This window comes from Triticum aestivum, chromosome 2D (assembly GCF_018294505.1).
Source record: "Triticum aestivum cultivar Chinese Spring chromosome 2D, IWGSC CS RefSeq v2.1, whole genome shotgun sequence".
Classification (NCBI taxonomy): Eukaryota; Viridiplantae; Streptophyta; class Magnoliopsida; order Poales; family Poaceae; genus Triticum; species Triticum aestivum.
Window position 1 is genome coordinate 191,045,062 of NC_057799.1, and position 13,949 is coordinate 191,059,010.

Below are 13,949 nucleotides of genomic sequence, written 5' to 3' on the forward strand. Positions count from 1 at the left end.
ATTTCGTTTTTTGCTTCTTCACCAACTTTCTCATTTTTTCTGTTTTTCTTCGTATCTTTCACTTCTTTATTTTTTCTTTGTTTTCCTTCTTTCTCAGTTTTCACTTTTTTGTGCTGTTCTTTCCTAATTTTTCTTCATTTTCATTGGTCTTTCTTGGTTTTCATCGGTTTTCTTTGTTTGTCTTTCTTTCTTTCTATTTTCATTCTTTTGCATTGGTTTTCTATGGTTTTTATTAGGTTTCTTTGTTTTCCTTTGTTTCTTTGATGATTTTTATCAGTTTTTTTTGTTTAACATACGAAGCAAAATGAGTGAATTTACACTCTAAAATATGTCTACATACATCTGTATGTTGTGTCCATTTGAAATGCCTAGAAAGACAAATATTTGGGAACGAAGGGTGTACATGTTTAACATTTTTAAAATACACGATTAATATTCTTTAAATACATTCTCAACATTTTTTAATACATAGTGAACATTTTTAAAATTGCAATAAACTTGTTTTAACTCACAATGTACATCTTTTGTATGCATCATGAACATTTTTATATACATGTTTAACATTTTAAATATAGAATAAACTTTTTTAAAATATATTTTTATGTCTACTTTTATTTAATATGTTGTACATTTTTCATGTACACCGGTGGCGTGCCTCGTTGCTCCCCCATAGGGCGATGCCTTGAAGGTCCGGTCTTATGTCAATTTGTGGTGGCTTTGACGGCTTTAAAGCGTCGCCGTCAACTAGGCGTCTGCGACCGGTGAAGAAGTTGGAGCGACGGCTTCGAAAATCTCTTGCATGTAGTTTTGGTTTTGGTTGCTTGGACAACAGAGCCATCGACTAGGCTACATTGGAGCCAGTGTGGAAGTCGGAGTGGTGCTTCAATAATCGGTGTCGACTTTGGTCGCTAGGGCAGATTAGCCATCAACTGGGCTAGTGTGCGGCCTCAGGGCCGCTGTGGATGTTGGAGTGGCGGCTCTAGAACCCGGTGTTGTGCTTTAAGATGTCGTCTTTGATCTCTTTGGTGACAATGTCGTCGGTTGGGCTGGTGCACACCACCGAGACTGACGTCTGCGTGTGTCATGGATGTATCGATTATCGATTAGTTTTTCATATGTAAACTATCAATTATTTTCTTCTTAATGAAAAGACAAAGCTTTTGGACTATTGCTGTCGGGTGGTAGGTGCGACATATGCCAACGGGTGGCTTATCATTGTGGGAGCCAGTAAGACGTCGCCGGTGCCTGGAAACGGGATGAGGCGAAGACATGCACGCCGGCGAATCTTACCCAGGTTCGGGGCTCTCCGTGGAGATAACACCCCTAGTCCTGCTCTGCGGGGTCTCCGCATGATCACTAGATCAATACAAGTAGCTACAACTGCTCCTTGAGCTGTTTGGCTAGAGGAAGAAGAAGGGCAAGGCTAGCTCTCCTTTTCTCTCTATGTGGTGTGTGAAACTCTATCAGACCAACCCTTTGCATGGGTGCCCCGGGGGGTTTATATAGGCCTACCCCCAGGGGTACAACGGTAATCCGGCTGGGTGCGGGTCCCAGCCGTCAGTGTCTATGCTCGCCGGCTTCTCCGCCGGTCATTGGGGCCCGCCGACTGGTGGGTCCCGCCGGCTGCCGGCCTCTTGGCCGGCAGGCCGGCCCCACCGCCTGGGGGCTTTGTCGGCGGCTGGTTACTGTTGCCTCGCCTCTGATGACGAGGGCTTTGTTGTGGGAAGCGTGGCTACAGTGTCACCGCCTTGCGGGCTCTCACTGTAGCCTCACCTCGTCTTGTCTCCTTAATGAGGCGCATGCTTCGAGGGAGGGAGGTAGCTGGCTATTGGAAGCCGGCTACGCCTCTGGCCGACTAGGGGAGGCCAGGCCGCCTTCGAGTGTCTCTCTGGCTAAAGGGGCCCGCCGCCCGCGGGCCGTACTGGCGCCTGTCGTGGGTGACATCGTGGTCAACATGGCTACAGTGCCGCGCCGAACGGGAGATGGCTGACCCGTACGACACCCTGTGGCCATGCCTGCTTCGGGATTCGGGGGTAGTGGGCTGTACTGCGGCCACGCCCCATCCTATCACCGTTATGTGGGTATAGTCTTAGTGGGTGCAGTCTTGGCCGGCTCCTGGGAGCCGGCTTTCTTCATGGCCGGCTTCTGGGAGTCGGCTTTCTTCATGGCCGGCTTCTGGGAGTCGGTCCTCTTGGGGCCGACTTCCTGGAGTCAGCTATCTCGTATCCTTCTTGGGGGAGGTTTCTGAGGCTGGGTCGCCTTCTGGGAGTCGGCCATGAGGATAGCCGGCCGGGGGAAGCGGCCCTACGCTTTGTATGCTTGAAGGCTTGAATGGCCTGATAATTTTTCAAAGAGCCAGGGGCAGTCGGTTAGGCTACCCGTGGCCATTTACTCCGACAGTAGTCCCCGAAGCTGATTGGGCTTCGAGGTTGAGTGGAGGTCGAGAAGCTCGGGCAGCTTCTTATGTTGACGAGCCAGCAGCTGGGAGCCGGCTTCGGTTGGGCGCGCCGTCTTGGCGAAAAAAAATTAAGTCGGAGGGCGGGAGTCTGTCGGCGCGTGCGCCGGGCTGCGGGCCGGCCGCTCGCCGCCTGCGAACCACGTGGCATCCCTTGGCTGAAAAGAGCCTGCCAGCCCACGCGCGCGACAAGACGTCGCCGCAGGTCGGGGGCCCACCACTCCTGCGCCCAGGCCCAGGCGCGGATTTTCTGCGGCCCAAAGCCGTCCGCACGTCTTCCTGCGGCGGTTTCCTCACGTCTTTAGGGCGCAGTAATCGCGGGACGTGGGGGAGTGGGCGCAGTTAATCCCACGTCCCACCCCATGCCTCGCCTCCTCGGCTTCGCCGCACGAGGCTATAAGTAGGGGGGAGGGGAAGCGGCAACGCTCGCACGCTCCTCTCGTCTCCGCCATCTTCTTCCTCCTGCTTTCCCTCGCAGCAGCGTCTCGCCGCCGCGCCATCCCACCATTCTTTCCCCTGCCGCCGCGCTCGTTCTTTCCAGCCTCACGCCGCCATGCAGTACGGCGGGGACTGGGACGGCTCCAACGTCCATGAGGATCACGTCGAGTTCCTCCGCAAGACGCGGCGGCTGCCCGGCGCGGATAAGGTGCGGGTCCGTCTCGCGCCTGAGAAGGAGATCACGCCGGAGCCGGAGGAAGGCGAGCGGGTGGTCTTCCGCTCGCATTTCTTGCGCGGCATCGGCTTGCCAGCGAGTGCTTTCTTCCGTTCCTTCCTCGAATTCTATCAACTCCAGCCGCACCACCTCACGCCGAACACGGTGGTGCTGCTGTCCGCCTTCATCACCTTGTGTGAAGGCTATCTTGGCGTTCTCCCCACCCTCGAGCTCTAGGGGGAGTTCTTCCAGTCCAAGCTGGGCACGCATATGCAGGGCGTGCCGGCCCAGAGTGGCGCCTTCATCGCGATGCGGAGGGTGGCAGCCGACAACCCCTTCCCCGCCATCACGCTAATCCAGTCGGTGAAGCTCTGGTAGAAGTCATACTTCTACGTGAAGAACGTCACCCCGCAAGGTGACTACGTCAATTTGCCGGCTTATGTAGCCGGCCCGCCGGTGGGTAGGCGGCCCCAGTGGTCCTATCGGGCCGTGACGCTGACGCCGGCTGGAGCCGCGGCCGTCGCCCGACTGCGGGTGATGATCCAGTCGGAGGGCCTGACTGGGTCCGACTTGCTGGCCGCCTTCGTCGCGCGCCGGGTGCTTCCGCTTCAGAGCCGCCCTCACCTGATCTGTCAGATGAGCGGCCAGCTCGATCCGAGTCGGATGTGCACAAAGGACATGCCGCACGACGAGGTGGCCCATATGGTGAATTACCTTGCGAACTGCAAGCTCTTCGCAGAATGACGGTTTGGCAAGGAGCCATATTCCCGATCACATCCGCCGCCCATGGTATGTTCTCTTTTTCCCTTTCTTCTCTTAGTTTTGTCGCCGAGTTCCTTCTGGCCAACTCTGGCTAGTCGGCACGTCTCGGCAGAGCCCTCTCCTTCGGCCTGCAGGCGGGTCGGAGGCGGAGCGCCGATTCCTCCCCGATCGGACGGAGCACGACCTGGAGGACCCCGACTTGGGGGCGGCCGCCATGGATGAAAACACCGAGGTGGGGGGCGGCCAAGCCGGCGGTGAGGCAGGCGGCTCCGGGCTTGGAGCCAGCTTCGAGACTGGCCGGATGACGACGAGGCGGAAGTCGTCCCACGCCGCCAGCCGGCGTCTGGCCACGGCGCGGGTTCCTCCGCCGCGCCGCCTGCTCGGGGCGGCGGGCAGAAGCGTCGTGCCGCGTCGGTCTTGTTCGGCAGTCGGCCGAAGAAGCCCAAGGGCGGGGCAGCGGCGACCAGGCGGGAAGAGGCGACCGCGAAGGCGGCCCGCTTCCGCAAGGCGGTGAAGCAGCCGCAGATGGTGTCGGCGTAAGTGTATACTCCTTCGTGTATTCTTTCTTCTTTTCTCTGGTAGTTCCTGAATCCTAGTCCTTTCTCAAAAAATCAGGGCTCCACTGTCGCTCGAGCGGGTTGCAGCCGCCTCCGTCGTTGGATCGCCGGGAGGATCCGGGAGCACCACTCGCCGCGTGGACCCCCGTGCCGAACTTCAGGCGGCGACAGAGCGAAACGCGCGGGAGGAGCGGGAGGCGGAGGAGTTGAGGGCGGCCGTCGCCAAGGCAGCGCAGGAGGAGGAGGCGGCGAAGGCGTGCGCCGATGCAGCAGCCAAGGCCCAAGCAGAGGCTGCGGCCGCGGCGATGGCTGAGGGGGCCTTGCTAGTCACCCCTCTGCGCGTCGCGGCGCCTGAGGCCCCAGAGCCCCCGCCAGAAGAAGCCGGCGGTGACCAGCCGGGATTGGAGAGGGAGGACGACGTCGTCGTCCCGGAGAGGGAGGCAGCACCGGCCCCGCCGACTGGGGCGACCCAAGGCGGCCGGCCTAACTTGCCGCCTGCGCAATCGGCCGGGGGCGAGCCGGCCGCGAGGACTGATCTGGTGGTCCAGACGCCGTTGCACCAGCGCGCGGGGAAGGCTGCATCGGAGCCGCAGAAGGCCGCGGGCTCCAGCTCGTCGGCCCAGGACATGGAGGCGGCCAGCGCCAGCTCGGGGTGGACGCCGGGTGAGGGACGGCTGTGCTGAACGTGGCCGCGCAGGACGTCCGAAACCGGCTTCAAGCCCAGGCTGCGGCGCTGAGGAAATATAATGACGAGTTCCTTGCGACGCGGGCGGCCATTCGGGTTAGTCTTTTTGTCTTTGCTTTTTTGATCTTCGTTTCTTCCGTGGGGCGCGTCAGCGCACCCACTGGGTGTAGTCCCCGAGTTCCGAGTCGGCTGCTGAGCAGGCGGCTTGGAACTTCCTAGCGGGTCTTGCTTTGCTATTCTTGTTCTCATTCGCTCCTCTGCCTGACTTGCAGGACTACCACAACCTCCGTGCGGCTGCCTTCAACTCCCAGGCTCGGGAGCAGACCCAGAAGACTGCTGACCTATCTGAGAGCCGGGGTAAGTGCTTCGTCTTTTATCTCACGTGGGGGCGCGTCAGCGCACCCACTGGGTGTAGTCCCCGAGATTCGGGCCGACTGCTGAGCAGTCGGATCGGATCTTCCTTGACGACTTCTTCCTTATTACTTCTTTCTTTTCTGCCATCCCTGCAGCGGCCAACGCCAGTCTAAGGGAGCAGCTAGGCGGGGCTCAGGCCGCCCTCCGCGCTAAGGAGGCCGAGTTTGCCGCCTTGGCACAAGAGCGTGACCGCCTGACCAAGAGGTTGGCTGACCAGGAGGAGAGCCACAAGGCGGCCCTGAAGGCGGTGCGGGACAGCGTGGCCGCCCTCCAAGCCGAGTATGAGACAGAGGCGGCCAGCTGGGCCGAAGCGAAGCAGACGCTGATCAACGGCTATGGCTAGATCGAAAACTTGGTTGACGGTAGGCCGCCTTCCTCTTCGTCCTTGTTTGCCGCTTGCCGTTTTAGCTCGTTTTCTGACTTGGTGTTTTTCTCTTCTTTCTCTTCCTTCCTTGCGCAGAGTACTTCCCTGGCTACTCTACCGCCGCCAACCAGGTCGTCGAGGCCCACCGCGAGGCACAAAGGCAGGCTGGCGCCGAAATCGCACCAAACGCTCGCCGGTCGCTGGAGGAGCAGCTCTTGGCGATCCAGGCCCGCCCCCAGCCGGCTCATCGCCTGCTTCGCCGGCTTCAGCGTGTTGGGGCGCAGGTGTTGGCCGCTCTCTGGCCTGGTGAAGTGATTCCCCGCACCCCCAGTCGGACTGCCGACTGGCTGGAGGTGGCGGTCGGCCGCTTCGAGGCCTGGAAGGCTTCGGCGGCTCGGTCCGGCGCCAGGCGGGCGCTGGAGTTCGCCAAGGCCTGGTATCCCGAGCTAAGTGTGGACCAGCTGGCCACCTGGCGGCAGGAGGCCGACACGGAGCTGGAGCCGGCGCGGCCAGCTATCATCCAGCGGGCTTCGGCGATCGCCGACTACACCGACACCAGCGCCTTCGCTCCTGAGGTGGACGACAACGGTGTTGCCCAGCCGAAGGAGTGTTTCGGGCTGGACCCGGCAGACGGCGAGGACTCGGCGAAGGAGATCGACTCCAGCGACGAGGGCGAGGAGGAGGAGGAGGAGGAGGGTGAAGACGCCGGGCCAGATGGTGGAGCGGCCGGTCAGCCTCAGCTTGACCGTGCCTCCAGCAACAAGGCACGCGCGGGTGCACCGCCTGCAGCCGGTGATGATCAAGCCGAGACCCGCCAGCCGACCACTCCTCCAGCCGGTGGCGCCGTCTCCACCGATCAACTGGTGGGGAGTTGGAGTCCGCCACCGCTTCTTGTGTCGCTGCAGTCCCCGGGCCGACTGCTGTAGTCCCCGGGCCGGGTTCTGAAGTCCCCGAGCCGGGTGCGACTACGGCAGTCCCCGGGCCGGTTGTCGAAGTCCCCGAGCCGCCTGCTGGGTTCCTCCAGTCGGATCCGGCTGCATCGGCGGCAGGCGGTACGAAGATAGAGTCCGACTCCGGAGACGGCTTGATGGACGGTTTGAGGAGGCGCTGGAGAGAGACACCGGTCGGTATAGCATGTCGGATGGAGCCGATCCGCGCCAGGGCATCTGCTTGGTCGTTGTCGGCCCATGGCACGTGAAGGAACTCACACCTTTCGAAGTACCCACTGATCTGCTGGACGAGGAATCGATAGCTCGCCATGTTTGCATCTTTGGCGTCCCAGTCGCCAGATGACTGCTGGACCGCCAAGTCTGAGTCGCCATAACACAGGATCCGGCGTATGCCGAGCTCTTTGGCTAGCCGGATCCCGTGTATAAGTGCCTCGTATTCGGCCACGTTGTTGGAGGCGGCGAGGTGGATTTGCAGCGTGATTCTGAGTTTGTCGCCTTTGGGAGAGGTGAGGACGATCCCGGCTCCCAAGCCGGTGCGCATCTTGGACCCGTCGAAGTGCATCCGCCAATGGGTAGAGTCGGGAGCCGGCGGTAGGTACTGGGTCTCGGCCCAGTCGACGAGGAAGTCAGCCAATGCTTGGGACTTGATGGCGGTGCGGGGCTGGTAGAAGATTGTGTAAGGTGCCAGCGCAATGGCCCATTTAGCCACCCGGCCGGATGCATCCCGGCTGCCTATGATCTCGGCAAGCGGGGCGGTGCACACGACCGTGATGGGATGCTCTTGAAAGTAGGGCTTCAACTTCTTGGCGGCGAAGTATACTCCATAGCACATCTTCTGGTAGTGCGGGTAGTTTTGCTTTGAGCTGGATAGTACTTCGCTTAGATAATATACCGGCCTCTGGACTAGTTGGGCTCGGCCTTCTTCCGGGCGCTGGACCACGATAACTGTACTGACCACTCGGCTAGTTGCGGCAATGTAAAGAAGCATGGGCTCCTTCTCAGTCGGCGCCGCCAGGACAGGTGGAGTAGTCAGCATCTTCTTCAACTCATGGAAGGCTTGGTCTGCTTGGTCATTCCACTCGAAATGAGTGGATTTCTTCATGAGTCAGTATAGGGGGAGAGCCTTCTCTCCTAGCCGGCTGATAAAGCGGTTTAAGGAGGCCAGGCACCCGGTGAACTTCTGCACGTCCCGCAACTTGGTGGGAATCTCCATTCTCTCAATGGCCTTGACCTTCACAGGGTTGCACTCAATGCCGCGTTCGGAGACCAGAAAACCTAGAAGCTGGCCGGCTGGTACTCCGAACACGCATTTTTCGGGGTTGACCTTGATCTGGAATTGGCGCAAGTTGGCAAATGTTTCTTTGAGGTCCTCCAGCAGGGCACCGCGCTTCTCTGTCTTCACCACAATATCGTCTATGTAGACGTGGGCATTTCTGCCGAGTTGCTTGAGGAGGCATTTCTGCATGCAACGCTGAAAAGTGGCACCGGCATTCCTCAAGCCGAATGTCATAGTCAGGTAACAGAAAGCTCCGAATGGTGTGATGAAGGCAGTCTTCAGGCGGTCTGCTGGGTCCAACTTGATCTGGTGGTATCCTGAGTAGGCATCCAAAAAACTCAACAGCTCGCATCCGGCCGTGGAGTCTATCACTTGATCAATCCGTGGCAAAGCAAACGGATCTTTGGGGCAGGCCTTGTTGAGGCTGGTGTAGTCTATGCACATACGCCATTTGTTGTTCTTCTTCAACACCAAGACTGGGTTGGCAAGCCACTCTGGGAAAAATACTTCCATAATAAAGCCGGCGGCGAGGAGCCGGGCTATCTCTTCTCCTACGATTATTCGCTTCTCTTCTGACAGTCTGCGGAGGGGCTGCTTGACCGGCTTCGCGTCGGCTCGGACGTGCAATTTGTGCTCGGCGAAATCCTTCGGAACACCCGGCATGTCCTTTGGGGACCATGCAAAGATGTCTCGATTCTCATGGAGGAAGTCGACGAGCTCGCCTTCCTATTTACTGTCCAGGTTTGCACCAATGACTGCAAACCTTTCCGGGTTCTCCGGGTCCAGAGGTATCATCTTCGTCTCCTTGGCCTGCTGGAAGGAGCCCTGCGCATCATAATCCTTGGGGTTGGGAGGCAAGGCCGGCTGCTTGCCGGCCATGGCCACAACTCGCTCCAGCATCTTCTTCTCTTCTGCCACTACGAGGGACTCGGGCAACCGACTGCTGGCTGCGGCGCACTCGATGGACTTCTTATAGTCGCAAGCTACAGTGATGATCCACTTCGATCTCGGCATCTTCATCTTCAGGTAGGCATAGTGGGGCACAGCCATGAACTTGGCCAGAGCAGGTCGGCCAAGCAAGGCGTGGTAAGGGCTCTCCAGATCTACTACCTCGAACCAGATTGCTTCTCGGCGAAAGTGATCCTTGTCTCCGAAGAGAACATCCATCTTGATCTTGCCGATCGGGGAACAGGACAGGCCGGGTATGATGCCATGGAACACGGTCCGGCTTGGCATGAGCTGCTTTGCCTTGAGGTTCAGCTTCTCCATGGTATCGCGGTACAGTATGTTGATACTGCTTCCGCCATCAATTAGAACGCGGGAGAATCGGGCAGCTCGCCTCTCCGTCGCGAGGGTGACATCCAATACTAATGCGTAGGAGCCAGGGGACGGCATCACCTCTGGGTGGTCGGCCCAGCTCCAGTTGATTGGCTTTTTGGACCAATGCATGAACTCGGGGTTGCTGGAGGCGACTGCGCTGACCTCTTGGTGTTGTCGGCGCCGGCTGCGCTTGTCTTCAACTTGGCTCGTGAAGACGACGTAGGCGGCGTGCTCTTCAGGGAACTCATCTTGAATGGCTCCGACTACTGGTCGAGGAGCCGGCTGCTGGGGGGCTGGAGGCGGCGGGCCGGGAGGTGGAGGCGGCACCAGCCCCTCGCCCTTGGAGATCCGTGTAAGCCAGTGGCACTTTCGGGTCGTGTGGTTGGACGGCTTCGCGCCGCTATGGAACTTGCAGGGGGCATCGAGAGTTTGCTCGTAGGAGAAGGCCGGCTGCCAAGCCGGCCTGCCGCCCTTCTTATTGGGAGCGGGCCGTTCTTCGGGCTGCTCATCTTCGACTGTGGCCACCTGCCGACTGGTGGAAGGCGGCATAGGGGCCTTGCGCTTGTGGTCGTTCTGGTAGGGGCGCCGATTGGGGTCGCCAGCCGGCGTCTTGGGAGCCGGAGCGAGCACCTTCCCAGAGGCGTCCACTCAGAGCTCGGTCTTCATCGAGGAGTCGGCCGTGGCGTACTTGTCTGCAATGATCAACAGCTCGTCGAGGGTAGCCGGCTCGTCGCAGAGGAGTCGATGCTTGAGGAGGGTGCCCTCTCGGCACCCGGCGGTGAAGTATTCGATGGCCTGAACCTCGTGCACCCCCTCGCAGGAGTTGCGGAGCTCGGCCCACCGCGTGAGGTAGTCGCGGGTCGACTCGTTGGGCCCTTGGACGCATAGGGAGAGCTGGCGGGGCTTGGGAGGCCGCTTGTACGTGCTGGTGAAGTTGCGGACGAAGACTTCCGTGAAGTCCAGCCAGCTATTGACGCTGTAGGGCTTGAGGCTGTTGAGCCAGGTGCGTGACGTGCCTTGCAGCATGAGGGGGACGTACTTCACGGCTAAACGCCTGTTGCCGTTTGCTATGCTGACAGCAGTAGAGTAGTCGATGAGCCAATCTTCCGGCTTCACAAAGCCGTTGTACTTGGGCGTGTCTCTGGGGAGCGAGAACCCTTTGGGGAAGGGCTCGTCGCGGATGCGGGGGCCAAAGCATGGCGGGCCGACATCGTCTTCTTCTTCTAGCGCCAGGGATCGAGCTAGGCGGTTGATCCGGTGGCGGGCGTCATTCTCGCCGACTCCTTCGCGGTGGCCTAGTCGGCCACCAAGAGTCGGATGCGTGACAGGTGGCGGGGTGGGATATCTCTCCCCTCGAGGCGGGGGAGGAGGCGGAGTTCCTTGGCGCGTCACTCCTCGAGGGCGGCCTTCCGCGTCGCGCTCGATGGTGATCCGAGTCCGGCTGCGGCTAGCAGCCGGCTCCTTGTCTTTCCTTGCGCGGGCGCCGCTCGCAGTCGGCGACCGGGATGTCGTGGCGTGCTCTCGGCGCAGGGGAGGACCCTCAGCGCGGGCGCCGGCTTCATGCCGTTCTGCGGCCGCATCGATCAGCTGCTGGATTCGCCTTGTCATGTAGGGGAGCTCATCAGCTGCCAGCCCATTTAGCTCTTCAGCGGCCGCCTGAGCAGCTCGCAGATTCTCGAGCGGGGTGGCATAGACGGGGCGGTCTGCCCCCAGCATGCTGGCGATGGCCGCGCCGCGCTTCTTGACGAGGCCGGCTCGGCTCGGCCCGCAATGAGGCGGCGTGCCAAAGGCGGCGCGGTCGACTTCGCGCTGGTGAGCCTCGGTGAGGCGTCTCATGGAGGCTATCTTCTGGCCTTCCGCGATGAGGGCAAGGCGGCGTGCCTCCAGGGTCTCGACGTCGGCGTCGGCCGGGATGGGGACTGATAAGTCATGCATCGCCGCTTGCAGGGCGTCGTGGGCGTTCTCGCCCAAGTCGGCGACGTGGCTGATAACCAGCACCTCAGTGACAGCTGCTGCCGCTGTCAGCTCGAGGGAGAGGGTCGTTGAAGACTACCACGTCGGAGGGGTAGGCGTCGAGCGATGCCGTATCGGAGTCGACAAGCATCGGGTCGGTGGAGCCGACCGACTCTAAGTCTACAGCAGGCTCGCTGGAGACGTGAAGTTGGTCGAGGAGGCTGACGAGGCGGCTCTCGGGGTAGTCCGCGCCTGCGTCGGACGCGGGCTCGTCGGAGATGCGAGCCTCGCCAAGAAGATCGGCGAGGCAGCTCGTTGCGCAGGCGCCGTCAACGCCTTGCAGCGCGTCGGGGCAAGCGCCATCGGGTGCAGCGGGCTGGCTGCGCTCGCGGGGGAGGAAAAGGGTTCCCGTCCAGAACAGGTCTCTGGACGACGGTGCACCTGGCCCCACGGTGGACGCCAAATGTCGGGTGGTAGGTGCGACATATGCCAACGGGTGGCTTATCATTGTGGGAGCCAGTAAGACGTCGCCGGTGCCTGGAAACGGGATGAGGCGAAGACATGCACGCCGGTGAATCTTACCCAGGTTCGGGGCTCTCCGTGGAGATAACACCCCTAGTCCTGCTCTGCGGGGTCTCCGCATGATCACTAGATCAATACAAGTAGCTACAAGTGCTCCTTGAGCTGTTTGGCTAGAGGAAGAAGAAGGGCAAGGCTAGCTCTCCTTTTCTCTCTATGTGGTGTGTGAAACTCTATCAGACCAACCCTTTGCATGGGTGCCCCGGGGGTTTATATAGGCCTACCCCCCGGGGTACAACGGTAATCCGGCTGGGTGCGGGTCCCAGCCGTCAGTGTCTATGCTCGCCGGCTTCTTCGCCGGTCATTGGGGCCCGCCGACTGGTGGGTCCCGCCGGCTGCCGGCCTCTTGGCCGGTGGGCCGGCCCCACCGCTTGGGGGCTTTGTCGGCGGCTGGTTACTGTTGCCTCGCCTCTGATGACGAGGGCTTTGTTGTGGGAAGCGTGGCTACAGTGTCACCGCCTTGCGGGCTCTCACTGTAGCATCACCTCGTCTTGTCTCCTTAATGAGGCGCATGGTTCGAGGGAGGGAGGTAGCCGGCTATTGGAAGCCGGCTCCGCCTCTGGCCGACTAGGGGAGGCCAGGCCGCCTTCGAGTGTCTCTCTGGCTAAAGGGGCCCACCGCCCGCGGGCCGTACTGGCGCCTGTCTTGGGTGACATCGTGGTCAACATGGCTACAGTGCCGCGCCGGACGGGAGATGGCTGACCTGTACGACGCCCTGTGGTCATGCCTGCTTCGGGATTCGAGGGTAGTGGCTGTACTGCGGCCACGCCCCATCCTATCACCGTTATGTGGGTACAGTCTTAGTGGGTGCAGTCTTGGCCGGCTCCTGGGAGCCGGCTTTCTTCATGGCCGGCTTCTGGGAGTCGGCTTTCTTCATGGCCGGCTTCTGGGAGTCGGTCCTCTTGGGGCCGGCTTTCTGGAGTCGGCTATCTCGTATCCTTTTTGGGGGAGGTTTCTGAGGCTGGGTCGCCTTTTGGGAGTCGGCCATGGGGATAGCCGGCCGGGGGAAGGCGGCCCTACGCTTTGTATGTTTGAAGGCTTGAATGGCCTGATAATTTTTCAAAGAGCCAGGGGCAGTCAGTTAGGCTACCCTTGGCCATTTACTCCGACAGTTGCTCAAGAAAAATATCTTGCTTGCAGCAGGCAAAGTAGTCCGCCTCGCCGACAAGGAGATGTGTTGGGCCTGGCCCAAGAAGCATGTGTGTTTTCTCTCACGGGGATAGCAGGCCACGGCTTTCTCCTAGGAAGAACACTCGGTTTTCTTCTATGAAACATTTTTTGTTTTCTCAATTCTACATATATTTCAAACATATTGAAAAAATATGAACATTATTTTATTTCACTATTTTTTTGAACGTATCATTTATTTACAACGTTCATCGGGTATTTTAAGAAGTTCAACTTGTATTAAAAATATCATCGTGTATATAAAGTTGAAAAAATGCTCACATGTATATAAAAATGTTCATGCATTTTTAAAAAAGAATTCACATGTTATTTAAAATACACAGTGAACTTTTCTAAAATACACAATGAATATTGTTGAAACAAGAAAACTGTACCCCCCTCTGCCCCCCGCGTCGCTCCGCTCGGGGCGACGCGGTGGGCGACGAAAACCCTAGCCACCGGCCCCCTTCCCCCCCTCGTCGCCGCCCGAGGTGGCCTCCGGCGAAGCCCGCGTGGTCGCCCAGGCAGGCGGCGGCGAGGATCTGGCCGCTTCGCTCCTCGCGGAGGGCTTAGGGCGCTGAGGCAGCGGCCTCGGGTTGTGCGGCGGCGCCGTTTCTGCGGCGAGCGGCGTCGCGGGTGTTGTCCCCCGTCTGCCTGGTCACGCGGGCGGCGAGTGACGACAGGCGCTGGCGCCGGTTGCAGCGGGGGCGCGGCCTCCCTGTACGCGTCTTGATCTGAAGGCGGCTTCCACTTTCCCTCAAAGCGCTCCTCCTCGCCGGATCTGGTCGCTGGCGGCCTCTGGACGCCAGATCCGT